The sequence below is a fragment of the Vulpes vulpes genome, unplaced genomic scaffold (assembly GCF_048418805.1).
Source record: "Vulpes vulpes isolate BD-2025 unplaced genomic scaffold, VulVul3 u000000648, whole genome shotgun sequence".
NCBI classification, from domain to species: Eukaryota; Metazoa; Chordata; class Mammalia; order Carnivora; family Canidae; genus Vulpes; species Vulpes vulpes.
Window position 1 is genome coordinate 915,729 of NW_027325769.1, and position 17,884 is coordinate 933,612.

Sequence of the window (17,884 nt, forward strand, 5' to 3'; positions counted from 1 at the left end):
ACCTGGAGGCACCGGGGGTTTGGAAGCAGAAGGGTGACACCTGCTGTTCACTGGGACCGCTCTGCCGGCGTGGGCGTTGGTTTGGAAACGCGCTCTGTGCGGGGTGCGCCCTCGCCCCGTCCAGGTGGTTCTGGGGCGCTCACGGCCACGTGGGAGCCGCTGCTCAAGTGCTGGGCGCCTCCTCACCGACAGGGTCCTGGCAGCAGCAGCAGCAGCAGCAGCAGCAGCAGCAGCGAGGTGCTGGGGCAGCCCTGCGACCCTGGCAACTGCCTGGCCTCAAGGGACCACAGCCATCTCCCAGCACTTGGAACTGCAGACTTGCTCGCTGCTGGATGCTGAAGCATCTCCCTAGCCGGGAGTCAGGAGGGCCAGGGACCCCCAAGTGGACGCCTGACCCCAGCAGCTACCCAACCTAGCCAGTTGGCTCCAGTGTGAAAGGACAGGGGCTGCGAACGCTGGGGAGCCACATCACATGTTAGTCCTGTGCAGAGAGAAGGTGGTCTCCTGCTGCAGGGGGATAAGGAAAGGAAGCAGCCTGTCCTTTGACAAGAGCTCCCCGCAGTCCTAGCCTCAAGTGCCATAAAGGGAATGTTTCTTCACTCTCTGAACCAACCTCAGGGTGTCTGCGGTCTGTGACCCTCTGGCAGAATGAAGTGCAGGAAGGAAGCAAGGACTGTAAATCCACCACCAGGATTCCATGAAGACAGCGTCCTTAAGAAAGCAGGCCAACTTTATCAGAATGAGCTTCCCCAGACCGCCCGGGGTCTGTAACTTCAGAATTTCCCACCTGGACTGTTAAACCCAGCCAGGCTTTATGGAAGCCCTGTTTCCTCCAGCTCCCCAACCCCAACCCCTACCCTACCTTCCACGGCTGTCCTAGTTCCTGGTGTGGCCTCTTTGGCTCCTCACCTTATCCCCTCCAGAGGATTTCTCGCCCCCTCCTTCCCTGTCTCTCGTCTCTATCAACTAAGTGCCATGCTCTTCTTTCTTATCCTATTCTCACTTCCTACTGCATCATGGCTTTGATTAGTGCCCTGGAACCTCCAGGAATCAGATGTCCTTTAACAAGTTGGAGCTGTGGAAAAAGTTCCTAGTGTGAGGACCACAGAACACCTGCATGCAGCCCCACCCCAGCCCTCACTACATCCTTCAGCCTCAAGTACTCTCCTGCCTTCCCTATTTCTTTCCCCTTGTCAATCACTGCCTTGATGGCACTAAGTACTTTCAGGCTACAGAGGACCCTCCAGAGCAGCTCCTGGACCTCTGTATCCTTATGTCAAAAAAGCTTGTTCAGCTTCATATATTGGCAGCTGCTAATTGGAAAGTATATCTGGAAAGGGGGGATGTCTGATTTATATTAAAAGTGAATAGTAGATGAAAATGACTCATAGAGCATCTCTAGGGGCACCTGGCTTAGTTGGTAGAGCATGCAACTCCTGATTCCCAGGCTGTGAGTTTGAGCCCCACCTTGGGTGTAGAGATTGCTTTAAAAAAAAGAAGAAAAAAAAAAAAAGAAAAAGAAAAACCTCCAAAGACAGTATCTTGACCTTAGTAGAATTCCCACCATACCCTCAAGAAACCTGGAGTTCTGTTACATAAAAGAAAGTAACAAAAACCATAATGGCAGTCTTTCCTCCACATTAATGCAAGGGAAAGAAACTCAAGTTCAACTGACAGCAAAAAATCAAAATACTATGATTCACTACAAAGCTGGGAAGTCTAAGCTTTGGTCATGACTAGATTTGGGGACTCAGTTAAGGTTACCATACAGTCTCGCCTCTATGTTACCAAAAGGTCTTAGTCATACACTGGAAGCAGCCACCAATTTACGATGTTTCAGCAAAGACAAGGCCTCTTCAACTCTCACTTCTAATCAGCTTGGGTCATTTGAAAATGACTAGTTTGCTGTGATGGGCCTACCCAACTGTGATTTGGACCAGGGAGATTGGCCTGACCAAATTTGCATCATCTGAATGAGGGATTAGCAGATAGCTAAAGGAAGGAGGTAGCTGGGAGGACAAAGCAGGTACTAACCATGGCGTCTCACAGTGCTCACTCCACACCTGCTGTCCTAGGCATATCGCGTGCACTAATTCACTTACTCCTAGCCACCACCTTGTGAAAGAGATACTGTCATTACCCTTATTTTTACTGATGAGGAAACAGACACAGAGGGTAACTAACTCACCCAGAGTCAGGGCTGAGAAATAGCAGAAGTCCTCCACAACAGTTCAGACACAACAGTCTCGAATAGCCCTTACTGCCACTTTTCAGTTAGAAGCTAGTAAACTAAATTTTTAGTGTTCCAAATGGATACAGCTCAAGACCCCAGAATTCTAAGCACAGAAATACATAACATTCCTACTTTCTTATCCTCTCATCCTCCACCTTCTTGAAGGTGGTTAAGAATTCCTTAGGCTTCCCCTCCCTCAAATGTTCTGCCTTCAAGTAGTTGTGTCTATCCTTGAGCAGTATTTGCCCTGGTACAAGCACTGGCAGAAAGCTCCATGAATCAATTTTTCTTATTTCTGTATTGAATATAAGGCAGATTCACTCATACCATCTATTTGAACCACCACTGCATTCTATTTTCTTTCTTTAGTTCATCCCAAATTTCTTTTCAACGCCACCATTTTTTTAAAACCAATTCAGAAGAGTTACTGAGAAAATAGAGGAGCTCCAGCCTGCAATGGAGCATTAACAGAGATGAGCTGGGCAGACCTACCTGCTGAGTTCCAGTCCCTGGGTGGCAGGCTCCACACGTGCTGGGGGGAAGGCTGTGCTTTGCCAGCTATTTGTAGAGATGAAATGGAGGTCAGAGGATCAAACTGGGGAAGCCAAAGCCATGATCCAGATTTGTCCTCTTGTGTATCCTCTAGAAATAATACGTCCTCTCAGAAGTGAGGGGAGGACCCCCGGGACACCATATCCCTGAGCCCCTTCCCCCTTTTCCACCTCCTGATTGACTCTGTTGTCAATGCAGCATCCAAGTGCTGATGTTTTTCATGAGTATAATCTGTCCAAAGCTTTGAGAGATTATTTCCACCCTTTTCGTTCCCCCAAATAACACTTGGAAAAAGATGTCTGGGCAGCCTCTTCTGCAGGGGCCTGTGACAGCAAGCTCAGCACTCAAAGGGTCACTAGTAGACAAGTGCTGAACTGAGAGAGAGAACAGAAGTCCAGAACTAGGTGCATACCTAGAGGTCACAGGATCTCTGGGTGAGCATATGCCCCTTCGTCTATCTCCCGCCTTCCACAGGGAGCAGCCAAATCTGTTCATGGGCTGCAATTCAACAGTTTAAAGCTTAGACTAGGTTCTTCAACCCCTAATCAGCTCTTCCTTGCACCTCTTAGAAGATCCCACCTCCAGGTCCAGACGTTGCTTCAAAGAAACTCAGATCAGAGGGCCTCCCATTCCACTCCCCTGATCTCAAAATATATTATCCTCAGCAATATGGCAGCCACACTACCTATTATAGTGTTCCACAGAAAAATATGCCCCTCAGCCCAATAATTTAGAAATAAATGTCTACACCTCACAAAGCTCCTGATGTCACTCATAAGTAATTAAAACAGAATATAATCATCTGCACATGATGTAGCCCACTAAACAGTTAGGAGTCAAAACTCTGATCTGAGTTTCCCATATTTGTGAATTCCCCTATTCACTAAAATTATTTGTAATCCTCAAATCAACATTAGCAATGTCTTTATAATGATTTGCAGACATGTGCTGGGTGGTGAAAAGTTTGAGTCACCTGATGAACACATTCCCAGCTGAGATTGAACAAAGTGCTTTTCTGTCTTGTTTCACTTCTTATACTGTAAACAAGTGGTGGTTTTGTTTTTTGTTTTTTGTTTTTTTTTTTTTGCAGTCTATTTAGTATCCTGTTTTTTTGCATTTTATGTACAATTTGCTGGTGATTTTGCTGTTTGAAATAGTCTCCAAGCACAGTGCTGTCTCCTGTTCCTAAGCACAAGATGACTGTGACGTATCTTACAGAGAAATATATGATTTAGATCATCTTTGTTTAGGCATGAGTTACGCTGCTGTTGGTTGTGAACTCAATGTTAAATAAATAATACATATTAAATAATGTGTCTTTAAACAGATAAACAGCTACTACAAGGTTATATACTGACAAAAGTATAACCCAAGGCTTGTAGGAATGTTACACTGTATTTCCCCTAGGAGCAATGGTTCTGTATTTGCTAATTCAGTGTTAGCATCAGCTTTATAGAACATAACTACCGCGAATGGCAGGAGTTGACTCTACTTTACAATAATCCACTTTTGATGGTGCTTGGAAAAAGACCTCTGTAATCACCAGACAATGCAAGATATCACTTCAAAGCTTAGGCATAACCTTTGTGTATATGACTTGGTGAAGGGCATACTTCCTATTCCTGCAGGTGTATAATGAGGTCGTTTGAGAGAAGGGACAGGGTTAGGGGGAGCACACTAGGTATAGTTACAAGACTCAAGTTACTGGAGGAACTAAAATGTCCTGCCTGATACAGAAGGACTAACTTCATTATGAAAGATGGGCAACTGGGAACCTGGGGGGCTCAGTCAGTTAAGCACCTGCCTTTGGCTCAGATCATGATCCCAGGGTCCTGGGACCAAGCCTCCACATTGAGCTCCATGCTCACAGTGAGGAATCTGCTTCTCCCTCCCACCCCTTCCCTGTTCATTCTTGTGTGCACATTCTCTTTCTCTCAAATAAATAAATCTTAAAAAAAAAAAGATGAGGAACACTATAAAGAAAAACAAGAATGTTTATCTTCTTCTTTGGAAAACAAACTATATTGAGAGAGGGGGAATGAGGTAGAGAATGAGAGAGAATGATCCGACAATTACTCTCTACACCAGTGGGCTTCGATCCGTGGTATGTGAAAACCCAGGATGGAGGATTTTAAGGGAATGAAATTCCAGATTTACTCCCACAAGTACTTTTCCTAAAATTGATCTTCCTGAGGAATATGCAAAATGGAAATGCTCACTAAATTAAGAAAAGGTGTATCTCTCCTTTATCCTATTTTTACTATGGCTAATTGCCATGGAGTATAAACACATCCAGAGCACCAAAGAGACAATTTAAAATATTGCTCTAGGTATACAGAAAGTAAATGACTACAGTATTTTTAAAAGTCAGGCAATGTCCAATTCTTTGTTTTTAATGAAACTGAGGGAGACCTGATTGTCAACTGAAAGATCATTAAACATAATTTTTGATGATTACTGTATGACTTTTGGCAACTCCCAGCAATCAGGAAGATCATGAGGTAAGATACCTGATGCTTAAACTTCCTTAGGTTCATGGTACAGTTGTGCTTCTGCTGACCCCATGGGAGGAAGCAGCGCTTTCTCTAGAAGACTCTGTCTGGGGCACCTGCCTGGCACAGTTGTTGGAGTGTGCAACTCTTGATCTTGGGATGAGAGTTCAAGCCCATATCGGGCATAGAGATTACTTAAAAACACCACCACCAACAACAAACTCGTGTCTAGGATTACTGGTAGTGACTAGCTATAAGTGAAAGGGAGTCCTGCAGGGTTGGGAATGCAAAGAAGGAGCAGTCATGCTGGGAAGGATGCTAGGAAGCTTGGGAGGAAGCAGATTTGGGGCCAGTCCCAGCTGCATTCCTTATTACCTGAACAACCCAGGCAAATTACTGAGATGCCGGGAATTTGCAGAAGCTTTTACAATAAGCCCGCAATGACCCTCTCAGTTTATTGTGAAAATTAAATGACACTGTAGAGTAAGCACTGAATCTGTAGTAGCTATCATTAATATTATCACTCCTGGAAGGAAATTTGAAAAGGTAAAAGTAAAAAGACAAAAGCTTAAATAAACCCTATTTCCCTTACCCGAAGGCAACCATTGGGATTATTTTAGAAGAGTTATCTCTAACATGCTTTTTTTCTGTTAGCCAGCTAATCTTGGCATTAAGTCAGCTTTTTTTATTGAAAGAGGAAAAAAAAAGTGTGACTATCCACAAGTATGAGAGATGTATATAGGAATGATTCCATTCTCCTCTGATAAAAGAAGACTGATTAGTTATATAAGTCATCTGAGTTTCAGCTTGTACTTATTTTTGTTTTTGTTGTTCTGTCATTTATTTATGGCTTGTGATTTATATTGTACTCATGCCCAGAGGCACATTGGCATGTTTTGTAAACTACAAAATAAACAGCTACACTCCAGATCCATTTGTATGGAGGTGAAAGCAAACATAAAAAATAGATTAGGGAAAACAAACTGGATTGAAAAGAGGATTGGAGGGTGGGAGGGGCATTTTGAAAAACTAATATAATCCTTATTAATCAGCCAATCCATGTATAAATCCAGGGTCAGACCCCCTGCAACAGTCAGTTACAAAGAAATTAGTCTGCTGATCACCAGCTTGAAGTTCTCCCCAGAGAGGTGATGTGTTTTTAAGAGATCTATGCATGATATCTCAGGAGGTTCTTTTCTTGATCTTCAACCAGTAATTACAAGGCAGACATAGATAGCTTACTGACCCATCTCTTATTCTCTTAGCAACTCACTGGCACCCAGAATACACTCAATTATAGGATTTATTAGAGAGTGTTGTAAAAGAATAAAAGGGATGATAACCAAAAAAAATGCACAAGTATGTATTTCGTTAACATACCCATATTCTTTTCAATTCTTCCATACACAGAAGAAAGTTGAATGGAAATAGGACGTATGAATGTTTCCAACCAGTTATCATTTTATCTGTATATTTACAAGAAAAGCTGATATTTATTCATTGCTCTACATGCATTCTCATTTGTACATATCATATGGTTGCAGATTTACCTCTAGGCTAGTATTAGCACCACTCCACATTCTGAAGGGCACTGCTGGTCAGACTTCATCATGCATAATAATTCTAGTTCTCCCAAGATCTCAGATGATTGCCAAAGCCACCTGCTGCTCTCCTGTGGACCATATTTAGGGTAACTCTGTTCTGACCCTGGGAGGCATTGTGTCCAAAGGAGTCAGGCTGCAGATTAAAAAGTGCAGCAGCTAATCCAGGAAGCCGATGAATTGCATATAGATAATGCAGGATAACTATAGCATCCAATTACAAGTGAACAGTATTTGTCAGTGGTTGGTTTCGCCATAGACATTTTGAACTATTTCCACATCCTTTCAAAGCTGTAATAATAGCTTGCTTGTCTTTTTGGGGACATGTTGACACAAAATTTCTAGAAAGGACAAATGAAGGAGAGTGGGATTATCTTAAAAAGCCCTAACTCCATGCTCATAAACCAACCAATCAGCACTTCCCTTTCATCCCTCTGTAATTCCTGCACCAGCGAGTGTGGGAAGTATGGTACGAGGGAGCACTTTAACCTCCTCCTGGGCTTCCAAGTCCTCATCTGCAAAGTGAGGATAGTAACTCCAATACCAAAGACTTGATGCAAAGATTAAATGAATAATGCATATGAGAGCCACAACACTCCCAGGGAAATCACCCCCAGGCTCCCCATTCTCTGAGGGTGCCTCATTCTCTTCTTTCAGAGTACTCAGATTATAATTTTATGTATATGTGGGGTGTTTGTGTGAGTGATGATTTAATGACATCTCTTGCCCACACTATTGTAAACCCCACTAGCAGCAGTTCTGCTCACTGTTGAACCCACTATGCTTAACCCAGTTCCTGGTTTTTAGTGAGCACTTAGAAAATATCTATTGAATTGAAAGCTAGTATGTGGTCCATGGTAAAAACCCAGTAAATGTCAATTTAAAAATGGGTATAGGGGATCCCTGGGTGGCTCAGCGGTTTCGCACCTGCCTTTGGCCCAGGGCGCGATCCTGGAGTCCCGGGATCAAGTCCCGCGTCGGGCTCTTGGCATGGAGCCTGCTTGTCCCTCTGCCTGTGTCTCTGCCTCTCTCTCTCTCTATGTCTATCATAAATAAATAAAAATAAATCTTAATAAAAATGGGTATAGGGCAGTTTGGGTGGCTCAATGGTTTAGCGCCGCCTTCTGTCCCAGGCGTGATCCTGGAGACCCAGGATCGAGTCCCACATTGGGCTCCCTGCATGGAGCCTGCTTCTCCCTCTGCCTGTGTCTCTGCCTTTCTCTCTCCCTCTCTCTCTCTCTCTCTCTCTCTCTCTGTCTCTCATGAATAAATAAATAAAAATCTTAAAAAAAAACTTTAAAAATGGGTATATACAAAATATTTGGTGCAATCAAAATGACAAATGTAGAGAAGGGAGGCATTCTTAATAATTAAGAGTCTGAATCTGACATGGCAACTGGCTGCAAAGCTAACACAGCATTTGCAGGGGACTCTGAGGTTTTTTGCTGCAACCAAAGCAAACACTGACAAGGCTTGTGTTTAAGAGTTGGGTCATCACTTACTCAGAAAAAAATGGCTGAGCCACAGGTCTCTTGGGTCCCCCTTGTTTGTTTAAGAATCTACTTTATCTCTGATTCCTTCAAATGAATGCCTGTTCCTTCTGAGTTCTCCTTTCTTAATGGAAAATTTAAATCAGCGATAAGCAAAGAATCTTAGAATTTACAAGCACAATGTAGATTTGCAGCTCAATAGCTCCTATAGGTCTGCCAAATTTGTCAAATTTATAATGATGGTCTGGGGGGAAAAATTGCTCAATTAGATTGCCAAGAACACTGACACACACAGAGCACGTAAATTTTTACCTTTCAAGGATCAAAATTAATTTTTGGTATGAGGACATTATTAGCATGACAGTTTTACTGTACAAGTTAAAAATAGGAATTGCATAATAGGACAGAGACACTCTATCATTGAGCTCTTAGTTGAGGCACATTGCAGCATGTGTGTTCCTGGGAGAAAGAAATAAACAGTTGAATTCCTGAGGCAGAAGTGGAACAAGCAGACAGCACATACAAATTCATTGCAGTAAATAAAAATAAATCTTAAAATAATTTTTATATACACATAAATGCAAAGTAGGCCATTTTACACAGCTTTCCCCAGTTTTGCAATCAGATCTAAACCTGCAGTGCTTGTGCTGTTTGTCAGACACAGCATTCGTTTGGAAAGCTTTCAAAATAAATTCAGATCTCCTGTAGTTTGGCAGTAAGGGTCTACCGTCCTACTTCCACCACTAATTATTATCCTGGGGAAGTTATGTCACGATTAAGAAAAGGCTGAAGGGATAAGATTTCTGGATATTTATGTTCACAATTTTCAGTTTATTATGGTGCGGGGACAGGGCAGTAAGTCAGCAGATGCGTCCTTCCAACTCACTCTCACACCTTTTAACCTCTCCATGCCTCAAGGGTCTCCACCTTACAAGAAGGGGATCATAATAAAGTTAACCTCACGGAGTAATGGCCAGGATTATCTGCTTAATTGTTATTTACGTGTGCTGATTTGAACTTCATTTCTATTCCCCAGACAGGAATAGTTCCATAGCATAATAAGCATCAGGTCTGGCAGTAGGAATAATATGTACAAAAGTGCTTAGTAATACTTAAAACTGCACAAAGAATTTTATTAATGTTATTTTATATACCTTCCCAAGTTAGGAAGGAACACAGATGCTGGCCATCAGTACAAACAGCCCCAAATGGCCACTTGTGAATCCAGCCGCCCACAGGTTTGCTGAGCCCACGCCTCCTTAGGTCTTTCAAAGTGGGCAATGCTCAGTACTTTGCATTGACCTTCAGTGGTACCTGCCAATTTTCTTCCCCAGGTATCAGCTAAGAGGGGTTGTACTCTAGAATAGCTGCAATCTTGCTCTTTAAAAATAGAAAACCACTTTAACTTGTGTAGGCTTAATACAAGTGGGGACAAGAACTACCTCAACCTTAGTATGCTCACAGAGCTTTCCTTCTTTGTATCTTAAGACAATCTGTTTTTTCTTCAAATAATAAATAGTTTCTCTGAAAATCAGAAATTAATTGGTCAACTAGGACATTTAATTGGTAAAATAACTATAAACATAAATCAAGTATCACTTTCCTAGTTTTTTATGCATATTACTACAACCGAGAGAAATAATCAGCCCTGAGGATAATTCGATTTTTCAATTTGCTAACATCATTTAGCTATAAACCACCAATTCTCCAAAAACAAAGGAAATGCAAATGTTTTTTTATCTATAAGATCAGATGCTCCAGCTCAATTTGGAATATTTAGAATATAAAAATCTAAAGAAAATCCTTTTTTTTTTTTTGCTTTATAGAATCACAAATGATTTTTTAAATTGTATTGGTGAAGCATTCATCTTATTGATGATGGTTATGTACACTGGTAAATATCTCTGGAGGATACCATCTATCAAATTTCAAAATATCTATCTCATTACTCAGCAATTTCACTTCCTTTTTTTTGGGAGGTGGGGATAAAGATTTATTTACTTTAGAGAGAAAGAGGGCCAGCATGCATGAGCTGGGGAAGAGGCAGAGGCCCCACTGAGCAGAGAGCCCCTGGACTCCACGCTATGGGCTCCATCTCAAGACCCTGAGATCACAACCTGAGCCAAAATCAAGTCTGATGCTTAACCAACTGAGCCACCCAGGCACACCTTAGCAATTCCCCTCCTAAAAATGGACTACAGAGTAAAAACTTACGAGGAGGCCAGATTTTTAGGTCAAAACCAAAGCAAAATTTACAAATATACTCTGAAATCCTTCAATCCACCTCAAAGTACATCCTACATTGAAGAGTTATAAAATAATCTACATGTAAGAAATATGAATATGTAGAGATACATATGTACAACGTAATTTTAGAGTATGTCCAGCAACAAAGGATGATGAGACCATCACTCAGAATATGAATTAAAAAGACAAAGCTGAATTTCTCGGTGATTACAGTAAAATAAATAAAGGGGGATTATGCTCAGGCGCACTGTCTCTGCACAAAGCAAACTGAGTTTACATGTGTCATTTTTGTTGTTTGTTGTGGAAACCATAGACTTTCAGGGATTGGTAGCTTTTCAGGGGTGTAAGTAGACCTACACAGCAGCCTGGTTCCTCCCCAGGCTGGTGGTTAGCTGGATGCAGAGGCGAGTCTGTTGGAGTGAGTCTTGTCCCTGATTGGCTGGCTCTCAGAAGGTGGGTCTGACAGTGGTTGGTCAGCTTGTAAAAACATGTTCATAAAGTTGATCCATCGGTTTTAAAATGAGTTCGGATGGCTCTTCATTATCAGGGCCACAGAACAATCTGTCTTTTCCAAAATTTATGGGAGTATTTTCATTCTTACTAGTTGAGCTCACACAAATGCCTTTTGCTTGCAACTCCATTTCATTACCACACAAGTACAGGTGTGCAGACAAGGATATTCACTGCAAACAACCTGAATGAAGTAATTAAATAATTTGATAAGTCTTATTGTGGAATACAAAATAGCTGTTTCTTTAAGGAGGGAAACTAGATGTACTGATGTCTAACAATCTCCATGGTATGGCAGTGAGTGAAAAACGCAAAGCTCATAATAGGTTCTCACTACTTACATAGAACTCTCCGGAATAAGAAAGAAACTGATAAAAAGTATTTACTTCAAGAAAGAGAATCTGGGAGCCTTTGGGTGGGAAGAATGGAGACCCTTTCATCAGAAAGTCTGCATTCAAAAATCAGAAATCTTGGACTTCAAATGCTATTCTCTTTCCACACTGCCCTGCCAAACCCCTCTCTTCTACATGACTGCTGAGACTGCTTGCATAAGAGCACCCCCAACAGAGTCTATAAAATGTCTTTGAGAGCATATCATGTAACACTCTCAGCCAAAATCCCTCTCCTCTTTATTCCTTCCTATTTGTTTTCTTGAACATTTTCTCAAGGTTTGGCAAACCTGGGGTGAACACCCTTCTTAGAGCTCATCCTGCGGCCGAATTGTCTGAGAGCTCTGTGGCACACCTGTTTCTGGGTCCACCTGCTGCTGCTCCTCCTTCCCCAGGATGGGGTACGGGAGTCTTACCTGCTCACCCTGTGGGATGCTCCTGGTGTTTACACTGAAAGCCTGTTTTCTCGAAGTTTCCTATTTAGTCAGTGCAGAGTTGACATATTCTCATGTCTGTCTTTCAACCGCCTCTTAAGTCTAAAGCACTGCCTCCAGGGCCCCTGAAGGACTTCCAGGAATCTTCTCTCAAACCTTCCCAGCTTCATGCATCGTTTGAGAGGCTCAGAACTAAAAACAGCCAGGTGGGTATGGCCTCCAGAGAACTACACTGTGGTTGACTACATTAATGCAAAATAGACCTAGAGCAGAAACAAAGTCCTATCAGAATGCCTGAAATTTCTGCCCCAGTTGGCACTTGGTGAGGGGTGGTCCAGGGGAGTGAGAAGGGAGTACATACTGCGGGTGGGATGCTACTTACATGACCTGAGGCCCGTGGCCAGCAAGCTGAAGATGTTACCAGAACAGAATATTCATACTATTGAGTGTTTTTTCTGTTGGTTGGGGGCAGGTGGGTTAAATAGGTAGATTTATATATTTTTATTTAACTTTCAACAATTATACAGGCACACCATGGGCACTATGAAAAACAAACTGGGCACCTGGGTGGCTCAGTTGGTTAAGCCTCTGACTCTTGATTTCTGCTCAGGTCATGATCTTGGGGATGTGGGATGGAGCCCCAGGAAGGGGTCTGCTTGAGATTCTCTCTCCCTCTGCCCCTGCCCCTCTCAAATAAATAAATCCTTAAAAAAAGAAAAAGAAAAAGCAGAAGTTCCATACAAGCAAAATGAAGCAAGTACAAGTTAGAATCCATGCATCCATGAGCAATTATCATGAACATTCTGATGTCCATACTCTAGATGTTTTTATGTATACGTCTATAGATGTTTAGGTTTGCTTTAACTACATTGGGATTCAATGATATAAATATTAAGCATTTTTCATAATTTTGTTCTTAATCATAGTAAAGAATTCTTCACTATATGCATTTCATCTAATGTTGGACATATCGTTTGCCATTCCAGCTACTTCATTTACATTTAGCTACTTCATTACACCCACTTTCTGTGGTTGGGTGCTTTCAACAAAGAAAGAATTCATGAAAAGTTGAAGCAAACAGTGGTGATTAGATATTAGATATTTGGGTGATTAGAAGTGCAATTCTGGAGACATATTGAGGTGGAAGCAAGACAAAGAGGGGACAAAGTTTTAAGCTGAAAGATCACAGTGCCACTCTCATTTAGGTCCTCTATGCAAAACAGGGATTGAAATTAGGTTAACTGGGATTGGTTGGGTTAATATGCAAATGAGGGGCTGAAGCTGTTGAAGTGGATTGGCTCTTTTTGAAGTGAAGACCTGAAGAACGCAGGTGATCCAACTGCCATGGTGAGAAGCACGTCCAGGCTGAGGGCCATGTGGCTGGCTGCAAAGTTCAAAAAGTTCATAGTTTCTCCCATAAGGATATGCCTAAATCTCTCCTCCTTGAGGGTCTCCAGATCCAATTTTAGATGAGACTCTCTCAGCATGGCTTACCTGCTCCATTTTGCAATCTTTTCACAGGGCCCAGTGATGGAGGAGTTTTGTTGTAGCTATTTATAATGTAGGCAGGAATCTGAATGGCTACCTCAGCTTTGGAAAGTGGAATCTGATGACTTTTGTAAGAGACTCCTTTTGTCTTAAAAACATCATCAATATCAGCTCTCTGATGACCCCAAAGGAAAACAAGAGCTACCATGTTTCAGTTGTTGTTGTTGTTGTTGTTTTTTAAGATTTTATTTATTTATTCATGAGAGAAACAGAGAAAGAGAGAGATAGAGAGAGAGAGGCAGAGACACAGGTAGAGGGAGAAGCAGGCTCCATGCAGGGACCCCGACGTGGGACTGGATCCCCGGTCTCCAGAACCACGCCCTGGGCTGAAGGCGGCACTAAACCGCTGAGCCACCAGGGTTGCCCCCATGTTTCAGTTTTGAACTAATTTACCTTCAATTCTGAATATAGGTGCTGCAGACTTGGAAGAGGCAAGCATCTAGTTAAGCATTTTATATTCTGTGGCAGCTTTAGCTCCATTGTTCTAGGAAGAAGTAAAGTTTGTCCTACCAAATAGATCTTCAGTCTAAATTGTGGGTATATATATTCATTGGCTCATGCTGCCATAATGAAATACCAGAGACTGGGTGGATGCCAGAAATATATTCTCTCACAGTTCTGGGGGCTAGAAGTCCAAGTTCAAGGTTTCAGCTGATTTGGTTTCTGGTGAACACTCTTCCTGGCTCATAGATGGCCACGTCCTTTCAGCCATGTCTTCACATGGTTTTTCTTCAGTGTGTATACATGTGGGCAGAGATAGCGAGCTCTCTAGGTGTCTTTGAAAGAGGACTTCGGCTGCCTGTATTTGACCTGAAACTTTTTAGTTGGATTCCTTTCTTTCTTTAAAAAAGATTTATTTATTAGGTAGGAGAGAGGGAGTGAGAGAATCTCAAGCAGACCACACTGAGCCAGGAGCCCGTCTGGACCTTTCTTGACCCTGGGATCATGACCTGAGCCAAAACCAGGAGTCTAATGCTCAATGGACCGAGCCATCTAGGCACCCCAGGTTCTTCTTTCCAGCTAGTCTCTTGGCAGACACTCTAAGGGCAAAGCATCCCCTGATAGGAATAGAAACTATCCCCTCAAGCAACAAGGACTGCCCCGAGCAATGATCGACTTGACCTTTACTGCCCACCTGCGTGCACCCACCTATCTTTGTTCTACATTTTCCTTCTATTACCCTGCAAGTATTTTTGGCATTTTGGAGACAGTCTTTGAGACCTTAGTCAGCTGTCTTCCCAGGGCTGGCCTTGCTGAAATCAGTTCCTTTCTCGTTTCTCTACCTCTCCCATCTCTGTCTTTGGATTTTGTCAGCAGTAAGTGGTCATATCTGCTATGTTTGGGACCCCAGAGCAGATGCTCTTGCACTCCTGTGCCTGTTATATCTTTTCTTCTAAGGACATTAATCCTAACAGATTAGGGCCCCATTCTTACAACCTCATTTAACCTCAGAGTTCCCTTCTCCACAGATAGCCATACTCAGGGAAGGACAGAAAAATCCCATCCAGAACAGTGTGTATCCACCTGATGGTGTCACTTAAGACCAACCAGCCCTTGAGGGATAATATTAACTTGTCTGGTGGCCTTGTCTGTGTAAGGGAGATTATTTTCTGAAAGTGGGCATAAAGCTCCTCACAAAGTCAGCGTGGGTTCTCTACCTATCATTGTCAGGTAGAAACAGCGGTGTATGGCCGTAAAGTCAAAGAGATGAATTTATCCTCCGCAAATCCCTCAGCACCAAGGAATCTGCTGGATGCTGAATATGGGTTTAGGGCACTGGAGCACTCAGCTCTGGTTCTGAGCTAACTGAATGCAAATCCCAGCTGCACCTCTTGTTTGCTATCATGGGACTATTACTTCAGCTCTGTGAGCCAGAATTTCCCGACAGACAGATGGGGTACTATGTGTGCTGTGCCAAGGCCTGGGGTTGTTTACTCGCCTCTGGTGATGAGCAGCCCCCTGTGGCACCGCACAATAATTATCTATGCCTGTCATGACATGAAAGATATTAGGAAGCACTAAATGAGCTTTAGTTTCCTCATCTCTAAAATGGAGTTTAGCACTTAGCTGGGCCCCAATTTGTTCACTGATTTCTTTCATCTTCTCTGGTAAGTGTTAAAGCCATCTGGCCCTCCATTCCTATGATGATGAAAACAAGGGAGTTAGATCAAAGCACATCGAGGGTTCATTTTAATTCCACAATTACTGGTATTGAAGAGAAACAATCCTTACAATGTTGGGTTGTGTTGAGGTGAACATGTCACAAATGCTTTTACCAACCAGGGCAGGGAACAGAGCCAGTACCAATTTCGCCTATACACCTAAGAGGGTTCGCCATGAGCTCAAAACGCTGTAAGTGACTCACAAGGGGGAAATTTTGAATTGTTACTAGCTCTAGTACTAGTTAGGTTTTATGACTATGCCGATCATTCACCCATTCATTCATTTATTAGATATTTACCGATGGCCTACTACATGCCACACATGGCTCTATATTGATGTACAGTCATTTTAAGAAGTTCAAATTCCTTACCCCATTGATGCTTACAGTGGAGGAAGCAGTCAATAAACAAATAACAAAGTATATACTGAATATGGATGTAGGAAGTGCTATGGGATAAATAAAACAGGGTGAGGGAGATGGGGAATGCCAGGTGCTGGACAGATGATCAGAGATGGCTTCTCTGATGACATCTGAGCAGAGGCTGAAGGAGTGTGACACTGAACCACACAGTGTCATGGGAATACGTTCCATGACAAATCTTAATATCCATAAGAATAAAATAAATAAATAAATAAATAAATAAAAGACCATGAGAACACACTTGCACGTGTTTACTACACATGAGTAAAGTATAAATAGTACTAAAATAAAACAAACATTGACACACTCACTACCCAGCACAATAAAAAATATTTACTCGTACCAATGATCAATTTTTATATTATCATTTTTTTAAAAATTACTAAATGAAAAAGGCAGACAAAAAACAGCCTTTAAAATTTCTGTCCAGGCCAGAACCCAAGATGGCCACACTTGCTGGGACACACTGGCTGTCATTACTTCTGTGCCGACCTTACTCTGTGGCTTTGTATCTAAATGCTGTTCCTTTGGGAACCACAGCCAAATAAGGTGGAGCAGTTCTGGAATCAGAACACAGGCTCACATGGTCCTCCATCTCCCCATATCACTAGCTACAGCTGGTCTCTTCCCATGAGGATGCCTACCTGCCACAGTAGTTCTAAAAAGGTTGCATTTTCAGGGGTTGCTTTTTGACTTGTCAGCCCTGTGGCTCCCGGGAATTATGAATATCATTTGGAACTTGTCAAGTCCCCGTGTCTGGGGTAGCACTGATCCACAGAACTCAGTTTGCACTTCTTTGCCCTCTCATGTATCACACCTGCAATGAGATCGTACACTGGATGAGGGACTCAGTAAAAGACCTGAAGACACCCCAGCTATACCAGTCCAGAACGGTTGACTTGATTACTGTGTTTTGCTCTGTAGGATTGGCAGCTATGTAGAGAGCTGAAGTTTTTGTTTGTTTGTTTAAGATTTATTTATTCATGAGAGACACAGAGAGAGGGGGGGGTGGCAGGGACATAGGCAGAGGGAGAAGCAGGCTCCTCACAGGGAGCCTGATGTGGGACTCGATCCCAGATCCCACGATCACATCCTGAGCTGAAGGCAGACGCTCAACTGCTGAGCCACACAGGTGTCCCAAGAGCTGAAATTTCTAACATCCTCTCCCTTCAGGTTATGACTAACCTGTCTCTGCCTGTCACTCTGCTCTCCAGCCAGGGCAGAGTTCTCCGGAACTGTGCAGACCCTTTGTGTTTGCAAATCCTCTTGGGGCTCAGTGTCAGCAGAGTACCTCAAAGAGCCACTGTAGTGGAAAAGTGTCCAATTTCACCCCTTGTTTCTAAAGATGGTGATGGGGTTCAGGACATGCTACCCCAAGATAAGGCACCTGCACATACTGAGCATTTTCAGCAGAAGGAATTTGAGAAACGGGAGGTACAGAAAGAACTTTCTGACCTCCTCCTGCAGCGGGTCCTAAAACCCTCATGTGAAAGGTGCCCTCCTCCTTACACCAGAAAGAAAGGGGCATTCTTCCCTCCAAAGAGGAAGGCACATAGTGAGGGATCTGGATAAACAGGCCTTGCTGGCTGACTGTCCTCCAGTGGACTATATTTACCTGAAACTCATTGTCTTGTCATATTTTTCCACGACTTTGTACTTCTCATCAAACCTAGCATAAAACACTTCATGTTAGCATTTCTCTAGTTCTTCATTTCTTTTGAAGGCTCCTGTGTCACTTAAAACTTATATAAATAAATGTGTATACTTTTGTCACCAGGGTCCCAGCTGAGAATTTAGAAGGGCA

The 17,884-nt window shown here is 42.7% G+C and overlaps 1 pseudogene; it reads left to right on the plus strand.

The window, feature by feature from the left end:
* The first annotated feature begins 16,523 nt into the window (after positions 1-16,523).
* Positions 16,524-17,021, plus strand: LOC140597283 (succinate dehydrogenase cytochrome b560 subunit, mitochondrial pseudogene; annotated as a pseudogene).
* Positions 17,022-17,884: the final 863 nt, after the last annotated feature.